The sequence below is a fragment of the Nilaparvata lugens genome, chromosome 4 (genome assembly GCF_014356525.2).
Source record: "Nilaparvata lugens isolate BPH chromosome 4, ASM1435652v1, whole genome shotgun sequence".
Lineage (NCBI taxonomy): Eukaryota > Metazoa > Arthropoda > Insecta > Hemiptera > Delphacidae > Nilaparvata > Nilaparvata lugens.
This window is the reverse complement of record NC_052507.1, coordinates 78,282,787-78,294,962: the sequence shown is the minus strand read 5'-3', so window position 1 is coordinate 78,294,962 and position 12,176 is coordinate 78,282,787. Positions and strand designations below refer to the sequence as shown.

The window sequence follows — 12,176 nt, the reverse complement described above, 5'->3', positions numbered from 1 at the left end:
CCTGATAATTCTGAATAACTCAAATAATTTTGAGTTAGCACCTATTCATTAAGAAGCTACCTACCAACAAACTATAATAAACTGGATTGATTTTTTTTATCAAAATACTCTATTAGCATTTTTCTTGAAATATAATTTTTCAATAAATGAATTTACTAATAACATAGGCCTACTAATTATTGAAATCAAGGTAATCTCACAAACTTTACCAATTCAAATTCTCTAGTTCAAGCGGGGTTTTCAAAAATTAATAATTTTATAAAAATGACAATACATTAAGGCCCAGTTTCTAGGACACTCATTAAGTCGAATAGACCATTAAATATATAGGTATTTCAAGATTAAATTAATAAGTCGTCATCTCTCATCATCATCCCTCTCACTTATTCCCCACGCACAAGCCTTAGAGCTTATGTGGGCATCACCCTCAGTATTAGAAGTGTCCTAGAAGCCTTCCAAAATAGGAATTAAAGATAATTGAAATGCATCACAATTTACTTTCGACTAGAGACTGTAATTTGTGTGTTCCAGAAGAATCGAATGAATTTCCATTTAATCTATAAGTTCCTTTTATACGATTTAATAAGTGTCCTAGAAACCGGACATAGATTAGAATTTGAAGACTATAAAAATGCCTCACAATTTACTTTCGACTGGAGACTGTAATTGGGAGTTCCAGAAGAATTATTATTTGCTGTGAAATATAAATAATAAATAAATTGCCATTCAATCTATAACTTTTTTATACGATTTAAAAAGTGTCCTAGAAACCGGACATAAATTAGGAATTGAAGATTAGAAAAATGCCTCACAATTTACTTTCGACTAGAGACTGTAATTGGGAGCTCCAGAAGAATTATTATTTGCCATGAAATATAAATGAAATGAAAAAATTCTCTATAAGAATAATAAATATATGAGTTTCTTTTATAAGATTCGTTAAGTGTCCTAGAAACCGGACATAAATTAGGAATTGAAGATTAGAAAAATGCCTCACAATTTATTCTTGACTATAGACTGTAATTATTATTGGGAGTTCCAGAAAAACACCTCTATCATGTCAAGTTAATGTCAGTAACACAATAACCTGAGTTTAGTGACACTGCACTGATTCACTGATTATGTGAACCGGTCACCCTGACCGAACTCTTTCTATATCTTTATCTCTTTCTATACCTCTTAAGACCGGACCTCGAAACATATATATTTATCTCTTTCTATCCTATCTTCCTTTCACAATCACTTTATCTCTGTCTATCATTTAAGATTGCGCACATCAATCCTTCTGCCTATATTTTTATCTCATTCTATACCCTCATGTATGTCGCTTTATCTCTTTCTACCAGTTGAGACTGTGTACATCCATCCTTCTGCCTATATTTTAATCGTGATTAAATTACACGAGAACCAATCAGACAAGCTATTTAATAGTCTACATTTTATTTAATTATCTTTTGGTATTTATCTCGTTTGAACCACAAGGTTTTCCTGTTTTAAACATTGAAAATAAATAGTGAATAGCTGTTTTGAAACATGAAGTGCCAATTGCACAAAAGCCTGCTAAATTTTAATCGTGATTAAATTACACGAGAACCAATCAGACAAGCTATTTAATAGTCTACATTTTATTTAATTATCTTTTGGTATTTATCTCGTTTGAACCACAAGGTTTTCCTGTTTTAAACATTTAAAATTAATAGTGAATAGCTGTGTTGAAAAATGAAGTGCCAATTGCACAAAAGCCTGCTAAATTTTAATCGCGATTAAATTCCACGAGAACCAATCAGAGAAGCTGATTGGTGAGGAGGGGTGTTGAGTTGAAAATTACTTAAGCTGCGTTTACACCAAAGTTATTAACAAAATGTTAATAACTTAATCCTTATAGATTCTATTGGATTGAACATAACTTATCATACACATGATGAACATGTGTTTGTCAAGTTCCGATCAATCTAATAGAATCTATAAGGATTAAGTTATTAACATTTTGTTAATAACTTTGGTGTAAACGCAGCTTTAGTTACAATTATGGTGAGGTTTAATAATTATTTATTCATTTATATAAATCCTTCTTTTCGAAAATGTCTACTCTGATTGGTTCTCGTGAAATTTATCCTGATTAAAATTTAACCAGCTTTTGTGCGACAGGGCCTGAACAATTTGATGGCACCTTGAGTCATTTGAATGCCACAATTTGCTCAAGTCAAACCAGGGAAATCGTTAAAAACACAATTTATTCCCAAATCATATTCTAATAGTCTTTGTACAATAGAATTGCACAATTCAATGCAATATCTGATGAAAGGTATTGTAACGACCGATCGAACATCGATATGATGTCCCATTTTAATGGGACATTAGAATAACAAAACCCCATTGTTACCGATTTACACTGCATAATCACAGCGTTCCCCTTTGAAAATATGAACTAAGATTGGACTAGTTAGAACGAATTCTATAGTGAGGTGCACGTTATAATAGCGGTGGAGAAAGATAGGAGAGCAGCGTTACCGATTCTCTGCCTTGCCACTGCCTTCTATAGAGGATAGCTGATACCAGTATATCTGATGTAATAACGAATTCTATAGTGAGGTCCACGTTATAATGACAGTGTTTGTTCAACTTTGGTTTTGCTATCCTTGTCAATCATTCGACAAAGCCGGTGGTACTATCCTTTTCTAGGTCCAATGCCAATTTTTTTTTTGACAGCGTAGAAATATAATTAATTAATGCAGAGAATCGGCATCGCTATTCTCCTATCTTTATCCACTGCCATTATAACGTGGACCTCGCTATAGTCCCATGGAAAAATATTCATTTGTTCCGATAAAGAACCTATACTTTGATTCTAAAAGATTTATCATCCAAAGTTTCAAATGTTTATCAATGTAACAGTTGCTTCCATCAATATTGTCAGAAATAAATAATGATATAGTGAGGTCCACTATATAATGGCGGTGAAGAAAGATAGGAGAACATCGTTGCCGATTCCCTGCCTTGCCATTGCCTTCTATAGAGATTAGCTGATACAATCTGATTTACATATCACCATAGAAAAACAATAGCATAAGTAGATATCACATGGTATAGGGCGTTTATGTCGCAACTTTTACTGTTATCTCAAGCCTATAGTCCACGTAGTTCTTTCACGTGAAGCTTTATGACGCTGGTAATCTTTCATATTGTGCCGCTCATACACTCTTACCCGGTCAAAACAGTAAAAATCGACAATAATCAACAGTAATCGGCTTGAGATAACAGTAAAAGTTGCGACATAAACGCCCTATGCCATGGGATATCTACTTACGCTATTGTTTCTCTATGATATCACATAATAATATTATATCATATTATTATATTTATGTTATATTGACTTTCCAATCTAGTTTAAAAAATCAATTTAATTTCATTCGTCGAGAAAATATATTTTTCAATTATTGAGTAGGCCTAATACATTTCCATAATTGAGATTAAATATTTTTCAACTAGATATATTTCTACATTATTAAAAACCGATCTGTGAACTTTGCGGAGCTAGAGAAGGATAGCGCTATCTGTTTTGTCGAATGATAGACAAGGATAGCAACACCAATTTTAATCAAAAACTGCCATTATAACATGGACCTCACTATCAAAAATCACTATAGTTAGAACGAATATTCTAGTCCTATGAATATTGTGTTCATGAGTTAGATAGTATATTCTTATAGAAATCATATACAGTAGCCTCTCTCTTATCCGGACTCATCGGGACTGAGGCCAGTCCGGATAACGTTTTTTCCGGTTAAACCGACGTTCCCTAAAAGTCGTTAAATTGGTACGCATATTTTGTAGTTTATAAGCCAATAATGACTTTTACGTAAAAATAATAAAACTAGACGCTTTATTATGATATCTGTGAACACAAAACACAAGAAAATAGTCTTTCCACGAGAAAAGTTGTAACAGCAGTTCCATTTCCTGCCAATCCAGTCCGGTTGAACCGATGTGCTGATAATTATTTTCCGGTTAAAGAGATGTCACTTCCGTGGAGTGTAGTCCGGTTAACCGATGTCCGGTTAAAAGGTGTCCGGTTAAGAGAGAGGCTACTGTAGTAGAATCTCATTCAATGTTTAGACTGATGAATTCTATGTGGCTGAGAACAATTTATACCAATTGCATTTGATTTAAAATACAATTAATACATAATAATAAATTATAATGAAAAGACTGGGTTGTTGTCAAAATATCACTCATTTATTTTAAAAATCACAGACATGTTTCAACACCAATGGTGTCATCTTCAGTGTGAGAAATTGTAAAAAACTTAAAATAAATAAGTGATATTTTGAAAACAACCCAGAGTTTCCGTTATGGATGGGTATCACAATATCTCACCATCAACAGTATTTGAAATAATCTAAATATATAAAAGCGAAATGGCACTCACTCACTGACTGACTGACTCATTCACTCACTCGCAGAACTAAAAATCTACCGGACCAAAAACGTTCAAATTTGGTAGTTATGTTCAGTTGGCCCTTTAGAGGCGCACTAAGAAATCTTTTGGTAATATTTTAACTCTAAGGGTGGTTTTTAAGGGTTTAAAGTTCGTCTTTTAGCATGTATATTCTTCTTATTCTCTTAATTATAATTGAAAAATGTCCATACCATATGTTAATATAGAACTATGATCTAGAGAGAGTACCTCTTCGAAACAGTTAACTGGTAACTAAATTAATAATTTTGTCAGGTTGGCATTAAGTTGAGTTGACTTTGTTAGGTTGGCACCAAGTTGAAGATTGAAATGCATTTTTATCGCGGAAAAATTGATTGGGCACTGCTACTTTAATCAGAGCTATTCCTGGGAATATTATATTACTATCCGTCAGGCTCGCTTCGCTCGCCATATCCGTTTAGCCAGACGTTTAGTCTGGACCCCCGACTGGATCGTTCTAACATAAATGATCGTCCTACAAATGAAGAATGCAGGCGAGCGAAGCGAGCCTGCTGATCTCATTCTCGGGGGTCCAGGGGGCTCGTCCTGACCGTCCTAGACGGATATGGCGAGCGAAGCGATCCTGACGGCTAGTAAATTATATTTTTGTATTAAAAAATTACAAAATAGAAGACAAATATGAATCTAAGATGATAATATTGGAAAAATAATTGTAGATTAAAAACTATCGAAAAGGTAATCGCAATAGATGTAATGTATCTACAGAATCAAATGAAGGCGGTATTTTAAAGTGTATTATGTGAGTATGAATTGAGAAATATTTACTGATAATTGCATAAGTGACATAACATAAGTAATCAAATTGTCAGCCGCTAAGAAATGTGTAATCGATGATTCTAACAATTATTATTTATCATACACTAGTCACAGTTTCAAGATGGATCAAACTTCAATACAGTATTTGTTATGTAATTTATTTCAGATAAATTCAAGATCAAGTAGTGGAGTTAAACCGGTGAATGTCACACTCTAGCTGTCTGTCTATAAATTATCAAACGTTATTTCCGTTTTCCGATTTCAACAATTAAATTTAATTTCTTCAAGGCTACTCACAAACAGAAAGCGCCAATTGAATTATTGAAGCTTCTTGTTTTATATTTGTAGTGGATGTGTCATTATAATTTTGATTTATTAGAGTTATAAATGGAAAACTGTGAATCATGTAATGCAAAGGCAAAAATAGTGAAATCATCTATTTTAAGAAGCAAATTGAGGTTCGGTAGAGTGTTCATATGTTTTCAAGTAAAGAATATTACACCTACAGTTGTAAATTTAAGTTTGCTTCATAATCTCAATAGTTTTGTCAGATATAGAGCCTCTCCATAATAAAATCAATGGATTTTTCAACTAAATTTTTGATCCTACTAAAATAGTTTAATCCATACAGAGCTAAAAAATTAGTTGCAACTGACTTTTGGTTCTACAGAAATAGATTAATTATTGATAAAGAGCCCAAAATGGTGCTTGGAACTCCACACAATAAAACTGAGGTTGTTTAATATTAAAACTTGAGGTCCTAACTCCGCCTAATAAAGAATTTTTTCATTTTATTTCATTTCATTTCTGATCTAATGAATGAGTCATTTCATTGATATTTTCTAGTGAAGCTATTCCAAATATATATTATATATATATATATATAATATATATATATATATATATATATATATATAAATAAATATTATGATAATGTAATATGCACTATAATATTTTCTTTTATAAAAAGGATACCTAATATGTATCAGAAACATGTGATCTGACATAATGTTGGCCTAAATCAAATCAAATTCAAATTTTATTCACAAATATGAACAGAATACAATATTGCCAAGGAACAGAATACAGGAAACAACACTGAAGAAACTAGGAATATTAAATGGCTAGTATATAGGTGGATGGACAATACCCTTTTAGGACAGTGCTATTGTGATAATTCTTCCTTATCAAAGATAAAGATTCTACACTCTCAAAGATAATTAGTTAATAATTAGTTAATTAGATTAATAAGTTACTTATTTGACTTTATGTTATGTATCTCATATTTATATATATATATATATATATATAATATATATATATATATATATATTTGTCTTGTTATTTTTGTCTATCTTCTTACTATTGTATTCTTTTGGAATTGGTGTATACCGTTGGAAATATAATAAATAAATAAATAAATAATAGATTGGGATATGCCTGAGACACTTAGTGACAACACAGATATGAAGTTATATATTTTGGGAAGTCATATTTCTGAATGTACTTGTTTGTTTATTTATTTGAATAAATACGAATAAAGAAAATACCATTTAAAAATATTCTTCAATATTGGGACCAAGCCACATGAGGTGTTTTTCAGTCAGCAGGGCAGGAAGCTCTCCGATTGTATGATTATCAACTGATTCCCGAACGCCAACCCAAACAACCAATAGGATAGCTCCTGCCCTGTCGACTCATCTGAAAAACGCCTCATGCTGCTTGACCCCAACCTTCATAAATTAAATTCACAAATGTATGTTTTGAAATTAATTTACTAAATTTGTTTATTTATTTGAATAAAGACGAATAAAGAATATACAATTTTAAAATATTCTTCAATATTGGGACAAATATTGGGATAAATAAATAAATATTGAGATCGATATAATAACGTCAACATGATTAATTTCACAAATGAATGTTTTGAAATAAATTTACTGAAGAGTTGAATTGATAGAAACGTGAACATAATTAAATTCACAAATGGATGTTTTGAAATAAATTCACTGAAGATAAAGTTTCTACAGTGAATATTGATGTTGTAGAACTTTTCCATAATTGAAGAGACTTGATATTGTAGTGTTACATTAATTATCATAAATGAATTAATAAAATAAAATAATCATAATTAAATATTTTATAATCAATAGTATAAAATGAGATAGATGAATGTTAGTAATATTGTTTAGGTTGTAAAAGTGGAATGGAGACAGCTGTTTTTTAGAGGGAAAAGGAAGGTGAGAGGAAATATTGTAAAATATATGGCGGGTGTTACATTAATTATCATAAATGAATTAATAAAATAAAATAATCATAATTAAATATTTTTAAAATCAATAGTATAAAATGAGATAGATGAATGTTAGTAATATTGTTTAGGTTGTAATCCTGGAATGGAGACAGCTGTTTTTTAGAGGGAGAAGGAAGGTGAGAGGAAATATTGTAAAATATATGGCGGTAGGCTTGCAGAATAATGTGTTATGTGTTTTGTATTGAAAGTTTTTATCAAATTGACTTCTTTATTGAGTAATAAATAAAAAATTGTGCTTCAATTGGAAAATGTCGTGCTTTAATTTGAATAATGTTACAATATATAATATGTGAGCACACACGAAAGCATGCTCCTGTAAAATAATAATTTCTATTAAAATAAAGTGGATTATTGACAATATATCAAGTCTATTCATTTACTGGGGAGTAAAATCGATAGAAATACCAACATAATTGAGATTACTTACAACAGAAAGCCTTGTTCACAATGAATATGTGAGCACACACGAAAGCATGCTCCTGTAAAATAATAATTTCTATTAAAATAAAGTGGATTATTGACAATATATCAAGTCTCTTCATTTCCTGGGGAGTTAAATCGATAGAAATACCAACATAATTGAGATTACTTACAACAGAAAGCCTTGTTCACAATGAAAAACCGTGAACCAGAAGAGAGTCGAAATCCGTGCACACCCTGTGTGTCCTAGGCCTAGCACATACAGAGACACCTCACAACATGAATCATTCACAGATGAAAAATGAGAACTAGGAGAAGAATACTATTGCATCCTACATATAAGCGCGTCTGCTCTCAGCTAAACTGCTGCATGACTGGTCAGTGATTAATCAAATACACACACAGAGCCGTGAAGGTTATCTCGCATGCCCTGCCTTAATGCAGAATGTACTGATAAGCATAACAATAATAATCTAATCACACTCACAGATGGAGTGAGAAGCAGGCAGCCAATGAAGAGAGAGAGAGAGAGTGAGAGAGAGGTGACCTTGAACCCGTCTCTAGCTTCAACGATGGCTCAACCAATACTGGACACTCGGCAACACTTTAGTATAATAATAAATAGAAGTGTCGGCGACAGTTATACGAAACACCGATTGTATGCTAATCGGAGGGGAACAGTACTGGGTGAAAACATTATCCTCCTAGTGAGGCCCACGTTATAATGGCGGTGTTTGATTAACATTGGTGTTGCTATCCTTGTCTAACAATCCTTGTATCATCTTTGTATCATCTTCGTATTAACTTTATAGCATCTTTGTAGCATCTTCCTATAGAGAGGTCCATGTTATAATGGCGGTATTTGATCAACATTGGTGTTGCTATCCTTGTCTATCAATCCTTGTATCATCTTTGTATCATCTTCGTCTTAACTTAATAGCATCTTTGTAGCATCTTCCTATAGAGAGGTCCACGTTATAATGGCGGTATTTGATTAACATTGGTGTTGCTATCCTTGTCTATCAATACTTGTATCATCTTCGTATCATCTTTGTATCATCTTTGTATCATCTATGTATCATCTTTGTATCATCTTCGTATTAACTTTATAGCTTCTTTGTAGCATCTTCCTATAGAGAGGTCCACGTTATAATGGCGGTATTTGATTAACATTGGTGTTGCTATCCTTGTCTATCAATACTTGTATCATCTTCGTATCATCTATGTATCATCTTTGTATCATCTTTGTATCATCTTCGTATCATCATTGTATCATCTTTGTATCATCCTCCTATAGTGAGGTCCACGTTATAATGGGGGTGTTTGATTAATATTGGTGTTGCTATCCTTGTCTATCAATCCTTGTATCATCTTCGTATCATCTTGTATCATCTATGTATCATCTATGTATCATCTTTGTATAATCTTCGTATCATATTTGTATCATCCTCCTATAGTGAGGTCCATGTTATAATGGCAGCATTTGATTAACATTGGTGTTGCTATCATTGTCTATCATTCAACAACGCAGATAACGCTATCCTTTTCTAAGTCTGTAACGGTTTTAGGTGGGTTAGCGAAATAAATTATTTTCTCTCTCTATTATGAACGGCCATGACTTCGAGTTTCCCATGATAGATATTTAAAAATTGTGGCTCCGAGTCGTCGAGGAATGTAGATTATGGAATTATCTCTAAAACTTAGCCTTCTTGTCGCGACATAAAATGCGATAAGTTGGAAAACAGCAAGCATTGAAATTATAACAAACTACCGATTTTGCAGTTACTATTTGGTCCAAAGGCTGTAGAAGCCACGCGACGATTGGTCAAATTGATTCCATTCGCCCAATAGGAGACCTGTTTCTAAATACAGTAGTGGGGATTCCCCAGTCGAGAGACCAGATTACGTTTCGGAGGACACTTTGCTAGGAGCACTACGAGAGTAAAGATGTAGTCACTATGTTTCCCCCTTTTTTGGGCAGGTTTACAAGTTTATATCATTTGTAGGAGCTAGTTTTATTTTTATTAATGTTTAAATTTTCTAGTAGTGCCATGTCCTGAAAAGTTTAATTGTGTTTCTTCATCATGTACGAATAATTGTTTCTTCAAATAACCGCTAAGGTACGTAAAATAAGGTTAAAATATAATTTAGGGAATTTAATTGATTGAAACTTCCATAAGAGTATTGAATTAATTAAGCCTGTTATTTTCAAGTTAATAATATTGATTGAGAATAATCCTTTTGATTTTATTAGTGATGGAAGATAATTATAAATTTTTTTCTACAGAAGTATAGAAAGTTTTCAGTTACGTTACATTTGAGTTATTGTTTCTGGAGATATATTATCGTAGAGTATTGCTGAAAGTCAGGAAGATAGCCTTTAAATTGGAATGAAACTTTTAAGAATTGTTCATATTGAGTTTATGACATTTTTAATTTATATTTTTCAGACTCTGTTTTCTTATGTCATTAAGGCTTTTGAATGATTTAGTAAATTTTTATGATAGAAATCTTAATAGATGAAGAAGAAAGTTTTTCTTCTCCAGGAAATTAATATTAATGAATGTTCAAATTTTAATACAATTTAAATTATTTTCTATGTGTCTACTAATTTTATTTAATTAAAGGTAAAAACTATCCACAAGATGAATCTTATAAGGCAAACATTATCTTTCCTTAAAGTGAAATTTTCAATATTTTTTTCTTTTATTGTGTTATAAAGTGTCTTGTTTTATTAGGTGATAAATTCATAATTTCAGTTGATACTAGTTTTTGGACTTGTATTTGTAGGCAAATCAAATCATAAACTCTGGAATGTTCATTTTTAATTAAGGTTCTGAGCAGTTTTGGGCGAATGCCCGTTATTTACACTTGGATTGCGTCCTATAGTTCATAAATAATAAATAAAATAAATGTTGGCTGGCGCACAAGTTTCCAACAATACTAGCCGAGCTACTATATGAAAAATTATATTGATTTCGCAAACCAAACGAAAAATATCATATAAGTTAGCATCATTTCAATTTGAATTATTTGTGAAGAAAGATCCATTAATTCTGATAAAAAGAATCAGTAGTTTAAAGATAAAAATCTATATAAAATGAGGATTCAAAGAATGAGAGAATTTAATTAATTGTAATCAATAGATAACTCCTGTTTTAGCTTTTGATGAATTGTAGGAAGAGTTAGAAATTAATGCTGTAATACATTTATTTACAGCGGTTCATGTGTGTCCCCAAACCAACTTCTTGTACTACCACCCCTTTGGTTCCGCAACTTTATGTAACACCGCTTCAAGACACCCGTTCAGACGACAGGTCTAGGGACGTAAGAGGACGTCGCCGTCAAGCCAAATTCAACCGGTAAAAGCTCACCGCCAAAAACAAGGTACTGTAACCCCGACGATAAAGCAACGTACAGACCAACGAAAGTGCAGTGTAGTGAAACAAAGGTTCATTCGAGAATGTCAATCAAAAGTGGGGATTCAAAATTATTATGAAATGGGTTATATGGGTTACTATCGACGAAACTTGGGTTCAACGGGCTTTCTTTCTTGAGTAATTTTATGTTGAAGTTAATTATTTGTTATTTGATGACTGATATTGTTTGGTTTTGTGACGTATTGCTATCTAAACGGGGATAGTAATGCGCCCCCGAATCAGATGAAGAATGTCAACAAAGTAACATGAAATTGTTGTTTCTGTTGTTCGATTTTAGTTGCCAATGTTTATTGAAGCTGTTTGTATTTTTCAATTATTTCAAATTGTAGTGTTTTTCTATAGTATAAACCTATTAAATCAGGCATGGCAAGATTAATTGAAGTTTTCTTGACTCTAGCCCGTTCACCTGCATGAATTAGGTATAGACTCAGGTATTTTCTAGATGTGTCGGCCTATTTCTAAATTCTAAATTTTATTCAAAATTATCTTCTTAGGCACAAATCGATAGAAATACCAACATAATTGAGATTACTTACAACAGAAAGCCTTGTTCACAATGAAAACCCGTGAACCAGAAGAGATGAGAACCGTGCACACCTTGTGTGTCCTAGGCCTAGCACATACAGAGACACCTCACAACATGAATCATTCACAGATGAAAAATGAGAACTAGGGGAAGAATACTATTGCATCCTACATATAAGCGCGTCTTCTCTCAGCTAAACTGCTGCATGACTGGTGAGTGATT

The 12,176-nt window shown here is 32.3% G+C and overlaps 1 protein-coding gene across 1 annotated transcript in view; it reads right to left on the bottom strand.

The window, feature by feature from the left end:
• Nucleotides 1-12,176, bottom strand: part of LOC111047771 (pantothenate kinase 3) — a 69,695-nt gene extending 57,519 nt beyond the window's left edge. The window contains exon 1 of the mRNA XM_039427114.1: nucleotides 11,965-12,176. The gene's annotated coding sequence lies outside the window, so the exon portion shown is untranslated. The remainder of the gene's footprint in view (nucleotides 1-11,964) is intronic.